The 16,803-nt window shown below is 44.9% G+C and overlaps 1 long non-coding RNA gene across 1 annotated transcript; it reads left to right on the top strand.

The window, feature by feature from the left end:
* Nucleotides 1–8,773: 8,773 nt before the first annotated feature.
* Nucleotides 8,774–16,582, top strand: LOC140216338 (uncharacterized). The gene is made up of 4 exons (XR_011892983.1): nucleotides 8,774–9,276; nucleotides 12,612–12,803; nucleotides 15,222–15,306; nucleotides 16,168–16,582. It is a non-coding gene; the product is annotated as an uncharacterized lncRNA (long non-coding RNA).
* The last annotated feature ends 221 nt before the right edge of the window (nucleotides 16,583–16,803 follow it).

The raw sequence follows: 16,803 nt of genomic DNA, 5'->3' as shown, positions 1-16,803 counted from the left end.
CCATGGTTGCCACATGACACATATTTTTCTAGTTATAATCTTTGAAAAGTTGAGTAATTAGTTAAGACTAATTATGCAATTAGGCGAAATGCAAAAAATAATCTCAGTATTTCCAAGCGATGGCAGCAGGATTACCTTGGTTCTGTCCAGGTATACGTGACATTTGCATGTCTTTAAATCTTGGTGCATGATAGTTGGGACACCCCGTATACAGTGGCTATAGTTGCTTTTCCTCTCGCCAGCCAACGTTTATATAGCACAGGCTTGACGTATACGTGGTTGGAGAAAGCGCCATAATATGTCGATCGCTGTATATATACCTGCGCTATATCTGCTGCCGTGCTTGTCGGAAATGCTTCCGTATTCCGCAAAATACCGGCTATAACTCTTCATTGTCTGTGCCCGAAATTCTACGACAGCAACAGACGAAGCAGCTGTGGTGATTATTTAGAAGCACGGATCGGACAGGAGGGAAACAAATTTCCCTCACACAACGCGTTCAAAACGGTGAATCCTCAGGTCTATACGTGCGCGCGAATGCCGACAGCACGAGTTCGTTACCCGATTCGGCTGTCCATCGCGCGCCCACTCCAGCGTCGCAGCCGCAGCAGGAGTAGCAACAACAACGACGACGACGACGAAATGAGTCCAAACGGAGGTTAATCAGTCAATCTCGACAGCAACAGTTTGACGAATGATGTTTGCTTATACGCACCGTACCGCGCCCTCGTCTCATCCTCATATCCGCAGAGAGCGCAGGGGCGCGAGCCTCGTCGGGGTTCTGTTGCGGGACGGCGGAAACGGGCAACAACCATTTACACCTGATGTGACGCGCATTCTGCGGGCTCACGCCCCGCCACGCCCACCCACATGCGCGCGCGCTCGAGCGCTCGAGCGCGCCTCGCTTTGAAGACGCCCACGGACTCTCGTAATGGTATAAATGCGCACCCGGGACCGCGTGCGCTGTGCGCGTATAGTGCACACATGCGTCTGTGCACGTTTGTGCGTGTACGTGCTCTGCGGTCATTTTTCAATCAAGAGTCGCTCGCGACTTCGTTTACTCTTTTGCTGCGAGGTCGGCACACATAATGCCTTGTTCGTCCGGGCTAAGGGGGGGGGGGGGGAGAAAGAAAGGTATCGGAGGCGGCTTTCGTTGCTGAACGCGAACGATTTTCTTTGTTGATCTTTGCCGCCTTTTTGACTCCAGGCGCTCCGCCAATAACGGGTCACAGCGGGAATTCCCACCTCCGAGAGTGCCGAAATGAGTGATGACCGATACCCTGAGGAATTAACGGCAGCACGGGTGCAGGCGTTGCTGTTTAGTTCTAGTGTTTATGGCAGCTATGCGCGGAGCGATGACTTTTGGAGGATTGGCTCTAGAATACGCTAGGAATTGGAGCAGACGGACGATGCTCGCTATAGCAGGACACTTTCGGTGTTGGGAATTTGACGCTCCATACACAATGTGCAGGATAGAGGCTCTGAAAGGAGAATGATCGCTCGTCCGTACGGTGAGATCTAGCGCTTGGAACTTTGATATGTTGCCGCCACGTTCTCAGAACTTTACGTTGTGTGAATAGAGTGTCACGTCATGAACGACGTTTGGAAAGTTGTGTATATCTACAGGGTGTCCTAACTATCATGCAAATTTGCAAGATATACAAATGCCACGTATACCTGGACAGAACCGAGGTAATGTTGTTCGCCATCGCTTGGAGATACTCGTATAGTTCTTTTTCTCATTCCGCCAAATTGGACAGTTCGTCTTAATTAATAAATCAACTTCTCAAATATTATAATTAGATGAAAAGTGTCAATGAGGAAATTGTAGAGCAACATGTAAAACTACCGTGATACAGCTTTCTGTTGCTCAATACGGCCTACATAAAAGTGTTTTTCCGAGCGTGAAAGAAGCGCGCGAATACACGCAAGGTGTCACGAGCTGCCAGTCGCGCGGCAATTCTGCGTTATTCGCGGCCTTCTGTCACGCGGGATTCTTCAGGTTGTTAGGAGTGTTAGCCAGAGCCACTCAGAGCCAATGTGGACGGATATATATATATAGTTTACCTAGCTGCCTTTCTTTTTATTCTCTCTCTAGAGACAACGACTAGAAAAACGCCTCGGTTCTTTCTTTTTTCACTTTTATTCCCCTTCTGCCATCCCTTAAGGCGCGGTGGAGGAATCAACGTTGAGTGAGATAGTCCAGTTTTTTTATATTTCTTGGCTGGTTGCTCACGTACTCGTCCGCACCAATAAGCCAAGCAAGTATTTACTGAGGCAGTTAACGTGCCTTTCTCTCTCTCAATACCCACCTTATACACGTATGCCCATCCAGGTGTGCCGCGACGACTCGCCACCGATGACAGCCGCAGGCGGGCGAGTAGACCAAAATCGCCGGGTGCAGTTTAACTCGACAAAGTACAACGTATAAATTTAATGCACTGGTCTCGTACCTGAAAAGTTGCGTTTGGAACACGAGAGACTTTAACGCAAAGCACATATTATCGTTTTTATTCTCTGGAGCGAAGTTTGAGCTCTGGACAGTTCTTATATCACCAACTACAAATCGTTTATTTACTACACTAATTTATAACACAAACAACTTCTAGTCATTTTTTTTTGTACGAACGGACTTTGTCCAGAAACAAAATTATTCTTGATGTGGATTGGTGCTTGGGCTTTCTGGAGCTAAATGCATGACTTCCCTTCAAGAATTTTTATCGACCCTACAGTGTTCCCCGCAACAGATTTGTCACAGTGAAAAATCGGTAGCGGTCAGAATATTGAATGTCTAACTCCAACAAACGAGAGAAGAAGGGGAACCGAGGGGCTCAATTTTGTTAATCGTGACCACATAATGCAAGCAGTCAATGAAGCTAAAAAAGCACACTTCTGTAGGGCGAAATACTGCTTTTGAGGCGTTATAGTCACGTCTACGTAAGACCTTACTGATTCCATATGAAGGACCTTGAAGGTCACGCACTTACCAAATACCACTTACTGCCTTATATTGTGGCATCGACCGTGTCGTGTCCAATTGTGGTTAATTCGAATTGCCGGTGTGCAGCTAAGGAAGTTAGGCAGTCCAGGCCGACGTGCCCAACGCGCACGTATTCTTTATTCATTTTGTTTCTTCACCTGGCCTGCCTATGGAAGGCCTGCGCGCTCTAAGCCGTGACGTCACGCGAGAAGGCCAAGAGCCCAATCATTTCAATACGGGAAGGCAGGCGCTCTTTAGCGTGATAGTATTGATTTAAAGGAATGCTTTTTGACGGGAGGACCACCCTTCCTAGATGCCGTGAGGGACGGAACGCACAGGCCTTCAGCATATCAAGGAAGTGCTGTTAGAGGCCACTACGGCATCGCATTCTTGCTCCACGAGTGCTCTAAATATTTTCTCGGTAAGGAAGAAACGTGCTCGCCTCCCAGCGTTTCTTATTTTCATCTTCGTTTTTTGTCTCAGAATGATTCAACGATTCTTCGCGTACTAAGCCGGAGGCCAGGCTCGCGCAAGCACTTCACACTTCATCCATCACGCGGCCCGTTTTGCCGGCTGCGGTGCATGACTTCACGCTGCGGAGTAGCGTACCCCATCACGTGGTCGCGCGCACGCGGCCGCGAGAAGGCCCGCACGAGGCACCATACCCGCACGAGTCAAGCGCGGCGCGGATAGACAGAAGCCAAGCCGAGCCGGCGGCAGTAATCTCACTTCAACGGAGGTCGACCACACCTGGGACGCCCGCCTCGGGTGGGCCTCAGTCCGCCGCCGCTCGACGGCTGTCTTCAAGCCACGGAGCAATGGAAACACCGCCCCATTAATCTTTCGCCCATCGCGTCGAGCACTTCGCGCCGGTAGTTCGGTGCAGTCGATGGAACGCGTACTGTCTGCGGTCAAAGTAGTGAGAGAGAAATTCCAGGCCGCTCGATACGTGGATGCGGCGAGTGAGATGGGCTCGCCGGTCTGGAACTCCTGCCCTGTCGGAGTTTCAGGCTATCAGCATTGCCACGTTGAAAACGCTCGGTGCTAATAAAGGCCAATGACATAAAATAAGTCATAGAATAAATAAATCTATAAAAAATCTATAGAACGGTAGGTCGCGCTTTCTTTATTGGAAGTGCCTTTCACCGGGAGCGAAGGCTTGACGAGTCGCAAGTGGTGACTGGACAAAAGCTTACTCGGAAGGAATTAATGGATGAGATGAATGAAAGCTTATTTCAAACGGCTCATCGCGCAGTCAGACGCGTACGCGTCTGAGTGACGCTGTAGTGGAGTGCCCCTGATGAACCATGTGATGAACCTGATGAACCATGTGTGATGAACCACGTGAAGGAACTTGCAGTTCCTTCACGTGCACCCGGAGCACGTATACGCAATCGTTTCAGCACTCTGCTCCGATAGGAATGCCGCCACTGGCAATCGAACCTGTGACCTCGTTCTCGGCAACAGAACGCAGTAGCCATGCACTGAGCCACCACGGCGGTTCTTCAGAGAAGAGCTCGCCAGACTAATTCTTTATCCGGTCGAAATTAAACTCTCTGAACAGAGAGGAAATGCAGGAAGAGGAAAGGGGCACGGAGATTGCCAGATTCGAGTTGCCGATTTCCAACCCTGCTCTGGGACGGGGGAAGTAGCGGTTGCAAAGAGAGCATATATATATATATATATATATATATATATATATATATATATATATATATATATATATATATATATATATATATAGATATATATATATATATATATAAACAAAGCAACAGGAATAGCCTCATTGGACAAAATACCACTGCACCTTTAAGCCGGACAGAAGCTCACCTGAGGGAGAGAAAGAGAAAAAAAATCTTTTATTTTGACGCCAGCTTCCGACGCTCACCCCTGGTCGGTCAGCTGCCAGTCCTCACCCAACACGTCTCTGACGTGCTGGATAAGCACCGGCAGTGTTACTTGCATGGAGTGGTGGAGTGAGCCCGTCCGTCCATGACCGTGGTTGGATGTTAGTGGGAATGGTGGAGAGGGCTGACTGTAGCTTGGGTTGAGTTTGAGGGCAATGCCATAGGCAGTGCTCTAGGGACGGATATGACATGCATTTCGGGCATTTTGGTAGCCCAGGTACGCTTTGAATATAGTGACGTAAAAGAGGAGTCACTATTGAGCTTGTTTGAAGCCTTCGGAGAATGGCGCTGTCTTCTCGCGAGAGGTTAGCAGGAGGAGTATTAAAGGCGACGGCATTGGCGCGAAGTTCCTTTAGAAGTGATGTGCGCTCCTTGTGCATAGTCTTTCTGTGTTCCCTTGGGTTAAATTCGGATGACCATAGGCACGGAGGACCCGAAAAACTAACTTCGCGGGTGAGCTCATGAGCTCGGGAGTTCCCCCCCATGCCTTGGTGGTATCCACTGCAAGATAACACAGAACGAAGGGTGTGCATCCAAGTGACATTGAAGTAGGCTGTGTATATGCTCAGGTAGCAAGTTGTTGCGAAACATGCGGCATGTATCTTGGCTATCGGTGCGAATAAAGATGCGTTGGGTAATATGATGAGGCCGGGTGACTGCTTCGAGAATAGCAAGAGCCTCCGCGTCGGATGGGTCGGGGACTCCTATGTGTGCGTTTACATGCTCGTAGCCAGGGCCGACTACTGCAGTTAGACACCTACTCTCCGAGTGACTAGCGTCCGTATAATAATACGTAGTGTCTGGTAGTGGGTTTTCTCTATTTACTCGTTTGACTAACTGGGAGCGGCGAGCTTCGTGTTTGTATGACTGCATATGTTGTGGTACGGGTAGGACCGTGAATCTGGGTAGCGAGTCCCATGGTGGTGAATACAGCGGTGGAAAAGGGGGTAGGGCACCTGTCTGGTATCCTTGATGTTCGAGCAGTTTGCGCCCTTGTGGGGATGTCTGAACCCCTTGAATTTGCGCTTGTCTGCAAATTGTAATGCGTTGGTCAAGTGTGTTGAAAAGCCCAGTGGCGGCAACAAGGTTGTTTGCGGCAAATCGGGGTACTCCTAAAGCTAATCTGGTATATTTGCGGAGCGCCGTTTCTAATTTGGAGTGCTGGGTCTTGGTGAGAGCTTGATATGGACGTTGGTGGAGCACACGGGAGTAGACAAGCGCCTCAATAATCCTTCGAAGTTCTTGCTCCTTTAGTCCTCTGTGTTTACGTGTTACTCTACACTCTTAAAAAAAAGAGAGTCAAAAGAGGGTCACGACTACCTCGACTCTCTTTTTTCAGTCGCTGACCACCTTTTTTTCCAAGGGTAGTCACAAAACGAAGTCGGGAATGACGCATGAAATGGATGACTCCCGTGCTGCTTGAAGGGAGTCAGTGAAAGGCACATATGATGGTATAGGTTGCAGCGAGTGTGGATTCGTTGGTTCACTCAATCAAATAACTGGTCGACTATACCAAAGAAAACAGCATGATATGTAACTACCCGAGTTCAACTCTATAGCCGCAAAAAGTAAAATGCGCTTCATGCAGTGCTGTATTACTGCATAATCAGGATAGCAAGAAAAGCAAATTGTTTTTTTTTTATTTTTCAGTAAGAAGTAATTGAAGCAGGGTGGTACAACGCCAAACTCCAGAAGTAATAACACCGGTTGGTATATTTATGCAACACACTGTACATTAATATGTATTTTGTATATAAAGAAACCCTAAAGGGGGGGGGGGGGGGGGGGGGAGTGCACAATATTGATTGACCATGCACAGAATGGAAAAAACAAGAAAAAAATACAACACGAATATACACACAATGTCAACAGAACACAAACTGTGAAGTACACCACTTAGAGTTCATAACTAAAGCTAAGCAAATATTACTATTTTTTAATGAAACAACACTAATTCACATCTGGGTACCACTTTCCCTGCCAGATAAAGATCGAGGAACGCTGGTAATACTTCATCTTCTGGCTGCGCCGCACAGACTACATTGCGTTTAAATACCTTAAATGCTTATCGATGTCTCCTGAATTCAACAAGTCCCATCTTGTCTAACAAGAACAGAACCTCATCCTGAGCCGCAAAAATACCTGCAATCTGTGCAAATTGTGCGTCGTCTGCCTAACCCGTCGTGGTTGCTCAGCGCCTATGGTGTTGGGCTGCTGAGCACGAGGTCGCGGGATCGAATCCCGGCCACGGCTGCCGCATTTCGATGGCGGCGAAATGCGAAAACACCCGTGTACTTAGATTTAGGTGCACATTAAAGAACCCCAGGTGATCGAAATTTCCAGAGTCGTCCACTACAAGTGCCTCATAATCGGAAAGTGGTTTTGGCACGTAAAACCCCCATAAGTCAATTTCGTATCCCTTAGCCATTAAAAGCACATCTCCCACATGGTATGCCATTTACGGCATAGTGACTGACTTTGCCTGCCATACGTTACCTGCAGGCAGGCGCTCCTCAATGCACGTATGTAAAACAGATCTTCGCACAGGTTTCAGGCCTGACATGGTGTGGGGTTGGTTGAAGACAATCTCACGGAATTCATAGCTTTGCGAAAGTTGGTGAAGCTCTGCAAGTGTTTTACATATGTTTTTGAAGTTTTTCATCTTTGATGCCTTGAACCTCATACGCCAGATTTGTTTGAGTGGTACGAAAAGAGAGATCATGCGTTGGTAGTGCACAAGGTAATGTAATTTAGGGATTATACGGGCTTCTGGGTAGCGGGTAACGAATGAACGGAGAAATTCTTGAATTTTCCCCTCCATATTGCTACGGGATACTGTTTCCAATGACGAAGAGCCGAGCAGTAAGAAGACGACGACGATTGGAAGCTAGCGCGGGCTGTTGCCTCTTGGCCAACTGCGCCGTATTGTCTTGTAAATATACTTGTAAATAGCTTTTCGTCGGTGTCTTCCTACGTAACAATATAAACAAGAGACTCTTAGGGAAGCTCATCAGACGAAAGCATGCCTACAACTTCTCCGAATAGGAGGTAAACCTCCGAGCCCTCGTTTCCCTCTAGAATTTTAGAAGCGAAAATCTGAGGTAACAGTCCGGAAAGGCACCACTTCTGTGAAGCAGTGCCCTTTAGAGGAATATTGCCTCGTACGAAGGCTTCTGTGGGTCGTGGTTGTCTGTCAACGCTTTAGATTTAGAATCTAAAAACGTTGTGGTCTGTTTGTGCAATCATTGCGGCCACGATGGAATGTGCAAACTTCGTGCACTGTTCTGCAAACCCCTGTGCAAAAAAACGTGCAAACCGCTGCTCTGTTCTTGCTCAAATTTTGTAGAGCGATCGCATCTTGGCGTCGACTTTACACTTGGCACAGTTAAGTGCCTTGTTTGTAAGAAAAACGCAAATTTGCCTGCGCCCATGAGGCTGCAAACAGCTGCGGTAACGACGCAAGAATCAACCAGTGTCGCCGCCTGCTGTCAGCTTTAAAAAGCAGCGTCTTACGGAGGTCGGTCGCCTGTACCAGGAGCAGGCAACACGCGGCAGCGCTCCCTGATATGCTGCTTTCTGCAGCTGACTACAGGCGGCGATACAAGTTTATGCTTGCGCCATCGCGTCAGCAGCTCGCATTTTCATGAGCGCCGGTAAGTTTGCATTAAAAAAAAAAGATCAGGCAATTAACTGTGCTAAGTGTTATACTAAACGAAGTAGACACCAAAATGTGGTCGTTCTGCCAAATTTGAGCAGGGATAGCGCAGCGGTGAGCGAAAAATGTTTTGCGAACTCGCGCAGCGAAATATTCAGGACCCAGCACATGACTTACGGCTTTCATATTTACTTCGACTTTGGATTCGCAACTATGAGAAGTGCGGCAATGGCTCTGACGGCGCCTTGCAATCTACGGCGGTGAACGAGTATCTAAACGCGAGTGGCATTCCTCTCTTGCTTGCGTTACGCCTGTGAAATCCGACAGCGGTGGCAGCATGTCGTCCGATCCGCCTTCAACTGAACGCTCGCCGACTGATGCGGAAGGAGCGGTTTGCCTCTTGCTTGCGGTGTGCCTGTACCTCACAGCGGTGGCAGTATGGCGTCCGATCCGCCTTCAACTGAACGCTCGCCAACTGGTGCGGAAGGAGCGGTTTGCCTCTTGCTTGCGTTGCGCCTGTGAAACGTGACAACGGTGGCAGCATGTCGTCCGATCCGGCTTAAACTGAACGCTCGCCGACTGGTGCGGAAGAAGCGGCTTGCCTCGTTTCGCAGGGGCCATCAAAGAAAATCGTGAAGCTCACAGGCGTCCGGAAACTCGCCGACCTCCACGAAAGCCTGCGGACGGGAGGGTTCGTGTACCTGATGACAGGCAACGATCTTCTAATACAGGTGAGCGTAAATGTACTGCGCGTTATGGAGCGCAAAGAGGATTTGGTCATTGTTTGGTTCATATGGGCAAAGTAGCAACAGTATGCGTAGCGGAAATGTCGAGCACGATTATTAACTGTTCGGTTGCCGCACGTTGAACTGACAGATCGAGTGCTACGAAATTGCTCTGTGTCACTTCACTGTGCTGCCAACTACTAATATTTTTGTTTCGTCGCAGCCAATGCACTTGACCTTAAATTGAGAAGTGTAGTGCATACTTGCCCGTACGAACACAACGTTGTTCAACTATAATTATTGCCGTGTCGAGAAGCCGCAAGGAAACTAGCCTTTTCAGGACTTCCATCTTCTGAAAACTTGTGCAGTTGGTTTACTACTGATATTGAGGTCAGGTGTGCAATCGCTTCCCTATCTCTGGTAGGAGAGGGAGTAGTAACAGCTTCAGTCAATGTAATGGTGCTTTAGTTAGCATAACTGGTCGCAGTATGCCATATTCTGCAAACTTCTGCAACGTTTAACTAATAAAACAGGCAAGGCGAGGAAAACGGACTTGTTGTTTGCCTGTTCAATCTTTGTCGTCATTTGTGCGCTGCAACATTCACGCAGCAATGAAGTTAAATTGAACCAACTGAGGAAAAAAAATTGCTGGCATTTTCAGCAGTAGGACTATGAAAACCTTGGGCAATCAGCAATATGGGTCTATCTTTGTGAAATCATCTGTTCTTATACACTGATGGTTGCTGACATTGCATAAATAAGCTTAGCCTTGTTAGCTTAATGTGCCCTGTACTTAGATCACATATGGGCAGCAGGATTAGTGCTGTGCTGTGCTGTGATGGCTCTAAATAACAAACCTGTTTGGGACAGTACAGCAACCATAAAGAAAGGCTGTTTAATTAATCAATGCCTGTTCAATGTCCACAGCTTCACTTCTAATGTGCAAAACTATTGATAAACCATCTGGGTGTGCTTTCAGATCTTCCAACGACCGGTTCCAGTGCTACGTCGACATGGGTGAAAGCACGACGGTGTGTGATGGAGCATTGATTAATTTGGTTGTCTCCCCAAGCCACTCCGAAGCATCAGAGGCACAAAAAAAGTCGTACGCACCCGATCTTATTTAATCTGTACTCATGCATTAACTCTGTATAACATTAAAACCTGTCGTATGCTGGAAAGCTATAATACCGGTATCTGAGCAGTACTTTAAAGAGCCCCTCACCAGGCCACATAGCTAATTTAATTATATGCTGGAAGTTGTTAGGTGCCCTCTTGGGAGCATTCTACTGCAGAAATTTTAAAATTGGCTCATTAATAGCTGAGATAGAAATATTGCAGTTCCGCAAACCCATGATTTAAGGAGGCGAGCGTCACAGCCAAAAAGAACGCTTGGATGCCCCTTGCCAAGCCACTAGTGGAGAAAAGGCTGCATGTTGTTCCATACATGCATGAAGTGGCCCACGATTTAAAGAAAGTGGCCAGCAGGTACAAAGTACCTATTATTTTCTTGGCTCCACGGAAGCTTACTGTCCTGTGCCCACGCATCTCAGACCCACAGAAGCTGACCCTTTGTGGTAAAAATCATACAAGGCCATATGTAACTTGCGCAGTCGGTATGGTGTACGAAATTCCACTTAATTGCGGCAAGGTGCATATCAGCCAGACAGGTTGTTGCACCAACGATTTGGCAAGGGAACATGAGCTGTCTGCCAGGAATAAGATTAATGCGCATTTGCCTATGCACTGCAATTACCGCACGCGTGAGCCGTATCTTTTCCATATCCGCATTCTTGGTAAAAGCAAAGATTGTCTGCATGAGAATTAATGGAGGCCTGTTTCATCAACATGAAATGTGACGTCTATGCCAGTGATACATCTGTGGCTTGAACTGAATTGAACGACAGTTTCTGCACTGTATGACTGAATAATAATGGGCAAACTTGTTTGAGTATTGCGTGCAAACATATGTGCGCACATGGCCACCTTCACCTATAAATATGAACCTGTTTGCTTTCAGTAAAGTAGTAGCAAGTGACACTCATTCCTGTCCTAAAGCTTTTTTCTGCCCCTGGTTGTGTCTTAACTTTGGGGAATAAGCTCATGGGAATTTCGTAAACAAATAAATGCATGCCATAGGGACAATTCCACTATGTAAAAATAAATCGTTCTTTCCCCCTAATATCTTTTTGTATCTATATAGTCCTAGTTCCACTTTTATAGCATACCACTGTCCTTGTTAAATATGGGAATGCTCTGCTACTAATAGATATTACAAATGAGGTGTATTTGTGAAAACATAAAAAAACGCTGCAAAATATTTTCTTTAAGTTTTCTGCAGTCTAGACAGCCCACATATAACTGATGATATATGAAGAGCTTAAGAAGCACAATCATGTTTGTGACTCCTCAATCCTTTCATATCACCTTTCAAAGTCTTATCTGACCTTGACATTTGTATCTATCTCAGTAGCTCAGATTTATGTAATGCTGAGGGAAAATTTGACTTCCTGTTTGAAATAATAGCCATGTTTCACAAAAAAAGCTTATAAGCAAAGTCACCAAGAAGTTATGAGAAAAAAGTACGTTCATTGAAATATTAATTCATTAGCCACCAGAAATGTGATAGGGAGTTAATAATGTTTGGATAAACACAACCGGTCTAGTTTGTGTATTTGAGAAGCAGGATCTTCTAGTATATTTTTGTTCTATCAAATCATCCTTGGCCTTCATCTGACCTGCTTTTGTTCTCTGTTTCTGGCCCCAAGACAATGCTAGTCTGGACTTGGCACTCTATGGCCCAGTATTTGTCCTTCACAAAGCAATACCTCTGTAGACGATGTAGCTAGCAACAAGTTTTCCTCAGAAGGAATGTTTGCAGGTGCGTCACTATGGTTGCCTGTTTCACCTTGGTGGGAGAGCTTTTTGCTCATGTTACCAATGTCTGTGAAGGGACCAATAATGCACCTTCCTTGTGCATGCTACCAATGCTAAAAGGGGGAGAGGGATCATGGTGTGTTGGTAAGGAAGTATCTGTATAGGGGGTGATAAAATTCCTCTTTAAATTTCGTTTTAGGAGCCCATTCATGCTGTAACGAGTCAGTTGTCTCAGTCAGTGATTTTTGCTGTTCGTACATCATTATCCTTGAAAAGCAATGGGCTCCATTTGCCATGGCAAATGTGCCCATATTTATCAAGAGCCCTTCCTGTATTCTTAGTGCGTCACTAACTACATAGTAGGTAAATTTGAGCATGTGGAGTGATAGTCTGTGATACCACATCTTTTGTTTTTCTAGCACTGGATTTTGATGTTGATTTCAATGAATACTTCTTTTTTTAAGGATGTCTGGTAGTGCGGTTGGACATGCGGAGAATGCAGTCAAAGGACAGTACAAGGAATTGTCAACGTACACACTGCCTCTGATGCCCATTGACGTTGCTGCACACCTCTGAAATATTACAGCAGGAGGCGTGCCTGACAATCTTAAAAAGAAAATTGAATGGATTGCCTACAATTCGTCATCTCAGACAATGTAAGTCACAACAATTACCTGGATGCATTGGTCAGCAAAATAATGAGAACACACTCACAAAAATTCTATTCAGCCGGGTTCATCGGGCTAAGACCTACAAAAATTCGTCTCAGTCGGACTCACTGAGACTCGTTTTCGAGATCAGTCTGAGTGAGTCGACTCATGCATCAGTTTGCTGACCTATGCCAGATGCAAATAAAGTTGGTATAGAATGTACTTAATGAAAATTCATTCCACAGTAAATGTCCCAATTATGTTCAGTCGTGCATTTTTCCCAACCTTGTATTGCAATATGCATAGTAAGCACAATGTTAATTAGAAAGCGTATTACCCTCCATTCTCATGCGGTTATGTCACTAAGGCAAGTGGGAGGTGTCTATAATCAAAACAAGTTTTTGTTGTCTAATTCATGATTATAACTTAGTTGCTGCATAGTTCCCCTTGAAAACGCTCAATAACCGAGGGGAAAAAAATTGTTTTCCTAAAGCTTTGCATTGGGGCAGTGAACAATGTCCACATTGTGTAGTGCCTTTTTAAGTGTTTAGCAGTGTATATAGCATTGTTGGTTCGAAATGTTTTTATCACTGATACATCGTTGACTAGTCCTGAATTACAGTTCACTCATGACCTCGAGATTTAAATATTCAATGGCAATGTCGACATTGCAGCCCTGAGCCCATTTTCTTTATTCTGGCTAACAACACGAACCCTGACACTAGCAGCGCTACATTTTATGCGGGTACACAATACCAAGTGAATTGGATGGAAAGACAGTTGTGGCTAGATGAATTCGTACAGTGCTGCGTGTTTCATGTGAAATATGGGGGTTTGGCTACCAGGAGGGAAAGACAGTCATGGCTAGATGAATTGGTGCAGCGCTACATGCATCATGTCAAATTTGTGGGTTCGGTTACCACCAGCAGCATTTCTTCTACTTCCATTCCTTTTCCTTCACAAAAAAGTCATGAAAGCTACAGAAAGGTTAACACTCAGTCATAATTTATCTCATGCTTCAATGGAGCAATATCCTCCGTGGTTTCCTTGCCATGAGTCTTGGGTTAATGAGTGGGCGAGGGCGCTAGAATGACGCGTTGAATAAAGCTTCTTTAGCTGCTGGTTACAGTTCTTATAGGTAGTGTACACCACAAAGGTAAACGGTACATAGACAGAAGTGCCGACTGTCAACTGAGATGTTATTATTCAATGTGCCGAATTTACACAAGTGAAAGAGCTATCTGAAAAACATTAACTTCTGAAGATAGAACTAGAAAAGCAGACGAGTGGGCAAAAAATGAACTACGCTGGAAATTGAGATACAAAAGAAATATGATTGCATCACAAATACAGGCCGTCCACGTGACTTCCAGAAAAAATTTAGCTCTTTCTGATAGGGCAGTCAGAAAGGTATCTGCAACGTCAAGCGCAAGATTTGGCATGTTGACTCCATATAAAAGGTTGTGTACGAAATTTCTCTTTCATGCGGCTCTTGTCATATGGGGCAGACTGCCAGATGCCTTCATGAGAGGTTGTGCGAACATGCATATAATGTGCGCAATGACAGAGAAAGTTTTTTTGGCACATCATACTAGCATGCGTGGCTGCACTCCTTTCTTTGAAAGAATGTCAGTTATTCACAAGCACAGGGATGGTCTTACCCATATCATACTTGAAGTAGCACAATTGGCATGGGAGCAGAGTGCATGCATCAGCAAGCCATCCATTGCCTTATCAGAAAGAGAGCTCAAGTTTCTGGGAAGTCAAACCTACAGCGAGCATTTTTTACGCAACTCTACATTTCTTCGTGTGGCTCTTGATGGTCTGCTTTGTTCTCCTTTTTAGTAGTTATTTTTCAAATAGCTGTATTACTATTGTGTGTATTCAGCAATAAAACCTCCATTGGTAGTCAGTGCTTGTGTCTACGTCCTCGTTTAACCTTTGCACTGTACACTCACGAGAATCGTTCAACAACTAGCTTAATAAGCTGCCCTTGTAAATTCTTATAGGAGATGCACCTTCAAGTTTGTATTCATGGCTAATTTTCCCTTGTGTGCATGTTTTAGTAATAAGCTAATTTGAAATATTAATTAAATCCTTTTATAACATCTTGTTTGGTGAAAGTACTTTAAGAGTTTGTGAACTGTGGTCATGATTATCTGTTTATCTTGGCTATTGCAGGACAAAAGGATTAAATGTTACCCCTGTCCTGTGTCAAATCCATCTGATCAATTCTCTAACCTCGGTCTTGTCACGCACCTAATGCTTTCATGGTGCAGTTTACTTAAATTCTCCCATCTGATGACTCACAGTTCAACTGTTTGATATTATTTCATGGAAATGGTTGCGCGTCAGTGCTGTTGCATATTGTTTCTTGTGTATTGTTTGATGTCGAAGGTTGATGCACGCTTTTTTAAACATCAGGTACCCAAATAAATTGTGCAATGTTGCTGCAAGGAGCCTCGTAAACCAGTACCCAGCACTGAGGGACACATTGCACCTTGGCCATGTAAGAGCATTTTCTTATAACTTTTTTATTTCTTTTGCACTTTTAGATGTTAAGCATATCCAGGCCAAGGCAGCCGCATTTCGATTGGGGCATAATGCAAAAACACCCGTGTGCTTAGATTTAGGTGTATGTTAAAGAACCCCAGGTGATCCGAATTTCCGGAGTGCCCCACTACGTCATGCCTCTTAATCAGATCATGGTTTTGGCGCATAAAGCCCCATAATTTTTTTTACATTAAGCATGCTGCCAAAGGCTTTCTTAGTACTTTGTAAAGTTTATGGCCATCCTTGCTTGCAGCTGTTCAGGTCTCTGTGCTTGTGATTGAGTAGAGATTTGGTGGTTTTAAAGCTTTGCAGCTTAACTAAATATGAAGATATCAACAGCACCTCTGCACCTGGCATGCATATGGCCACCTCTTGTAAAATTAATTGCATGCTCAGCTAAATATGTATTTGGTTAAATAATATATTTTTGTACCTGTAGCCATTTTGACCAACACCAATACTGAAAGTAATCCTCAGATATTGTGTTGGAAGGTGTGCTAAAACAACTCGCTTGGTACATTCTGGAACATGAAGGAAACAGTGCAAAAAACAAGCTAAGGTCAGGGCAACTCCATGTTTAACTGTACTGTGTTTGCAGTTTCTTTCAAAACCTGAAAACTGGAAGTCATTGAACTGATTATTCAAAAGAACAGCGCAAAGTAGCAGGGACAAAGACAGAGGACGACGAGAATATTTTGAATAATCATGAGTCTTTTGAATAATCATGACACACCAACTAGCCCAGCTTTCTGCTTTGATTGCAGTCATTGAACTGTTGATTAGGTATGTAAAGTCAATTGCTTTCATTTCATTCCAGTTCTCATGGTATATGTGCCTAAGAAACAAGTACAAAAACATGCGAAAGTGAATGCCACCAGGATGCCCTGAAGTCGATGCAGAAGTGAAAGCAAGAAAGGCAAGCGAAATTGTGACACATGCTCAAAATCTGGATTTTGAAGACGGGTGATCAGCTGCAAGTTTCCATGCATAACTCTAGATAAACTGACTCTCCTTTCTTTGTTATGTGGCTTAGTAGAAACATTTAGTTGCTTCTCTTGATGTACTTGTTCGTTTCATTTACATTTTTTCTTGAAAAAAAGCAAACATGCAATCCAGCTATAGCAACTATAACTGCAATGCTGTCACCAGAGATTTCGTAGGTGATCAAAGAAGCAAAATATCATATCGCATCGCCACCTTGAACCTAGAGTGAAACATTAGTTCAAGATGTAGTGGTAGATGCATCTATAGACTAGTAATACGGCATTCGTACTGTAATGTATATTGATATACATGCTAAGATGTAGCGAAAAGTGTGTGGCTATGCTGCTCTGACACTTCAGTTGTTTTAACCTTTCATTGATGAGTTCTGCATACAGCATACCAAAAAATTATAATTTTTCTTGCTGATTTTTGGCATTGAGTAAGAAGTTTCTTGTTAAATGTATTGAGC

This window comes from Dermacentor andersoni, chromosome 3 (assembly GCF_023375885.2).
Source record: "Dermacentor andersoni chromosome 3, qqDerAnde1_hic_scaffold, whole genome shotgun sequence".
Taxonomy (NCBI): domain Eukaryota; kingdom Metazoa; phylum Arthropoda; class Arachnida; order Ixodida; family Ixodidae; genus Dermacentor; species Dermacentor andersoni.
Note: the sequence above shows the minus strand (reverse complement) of the source record. Positions and strands in the feature narration are given on the sequence as shown.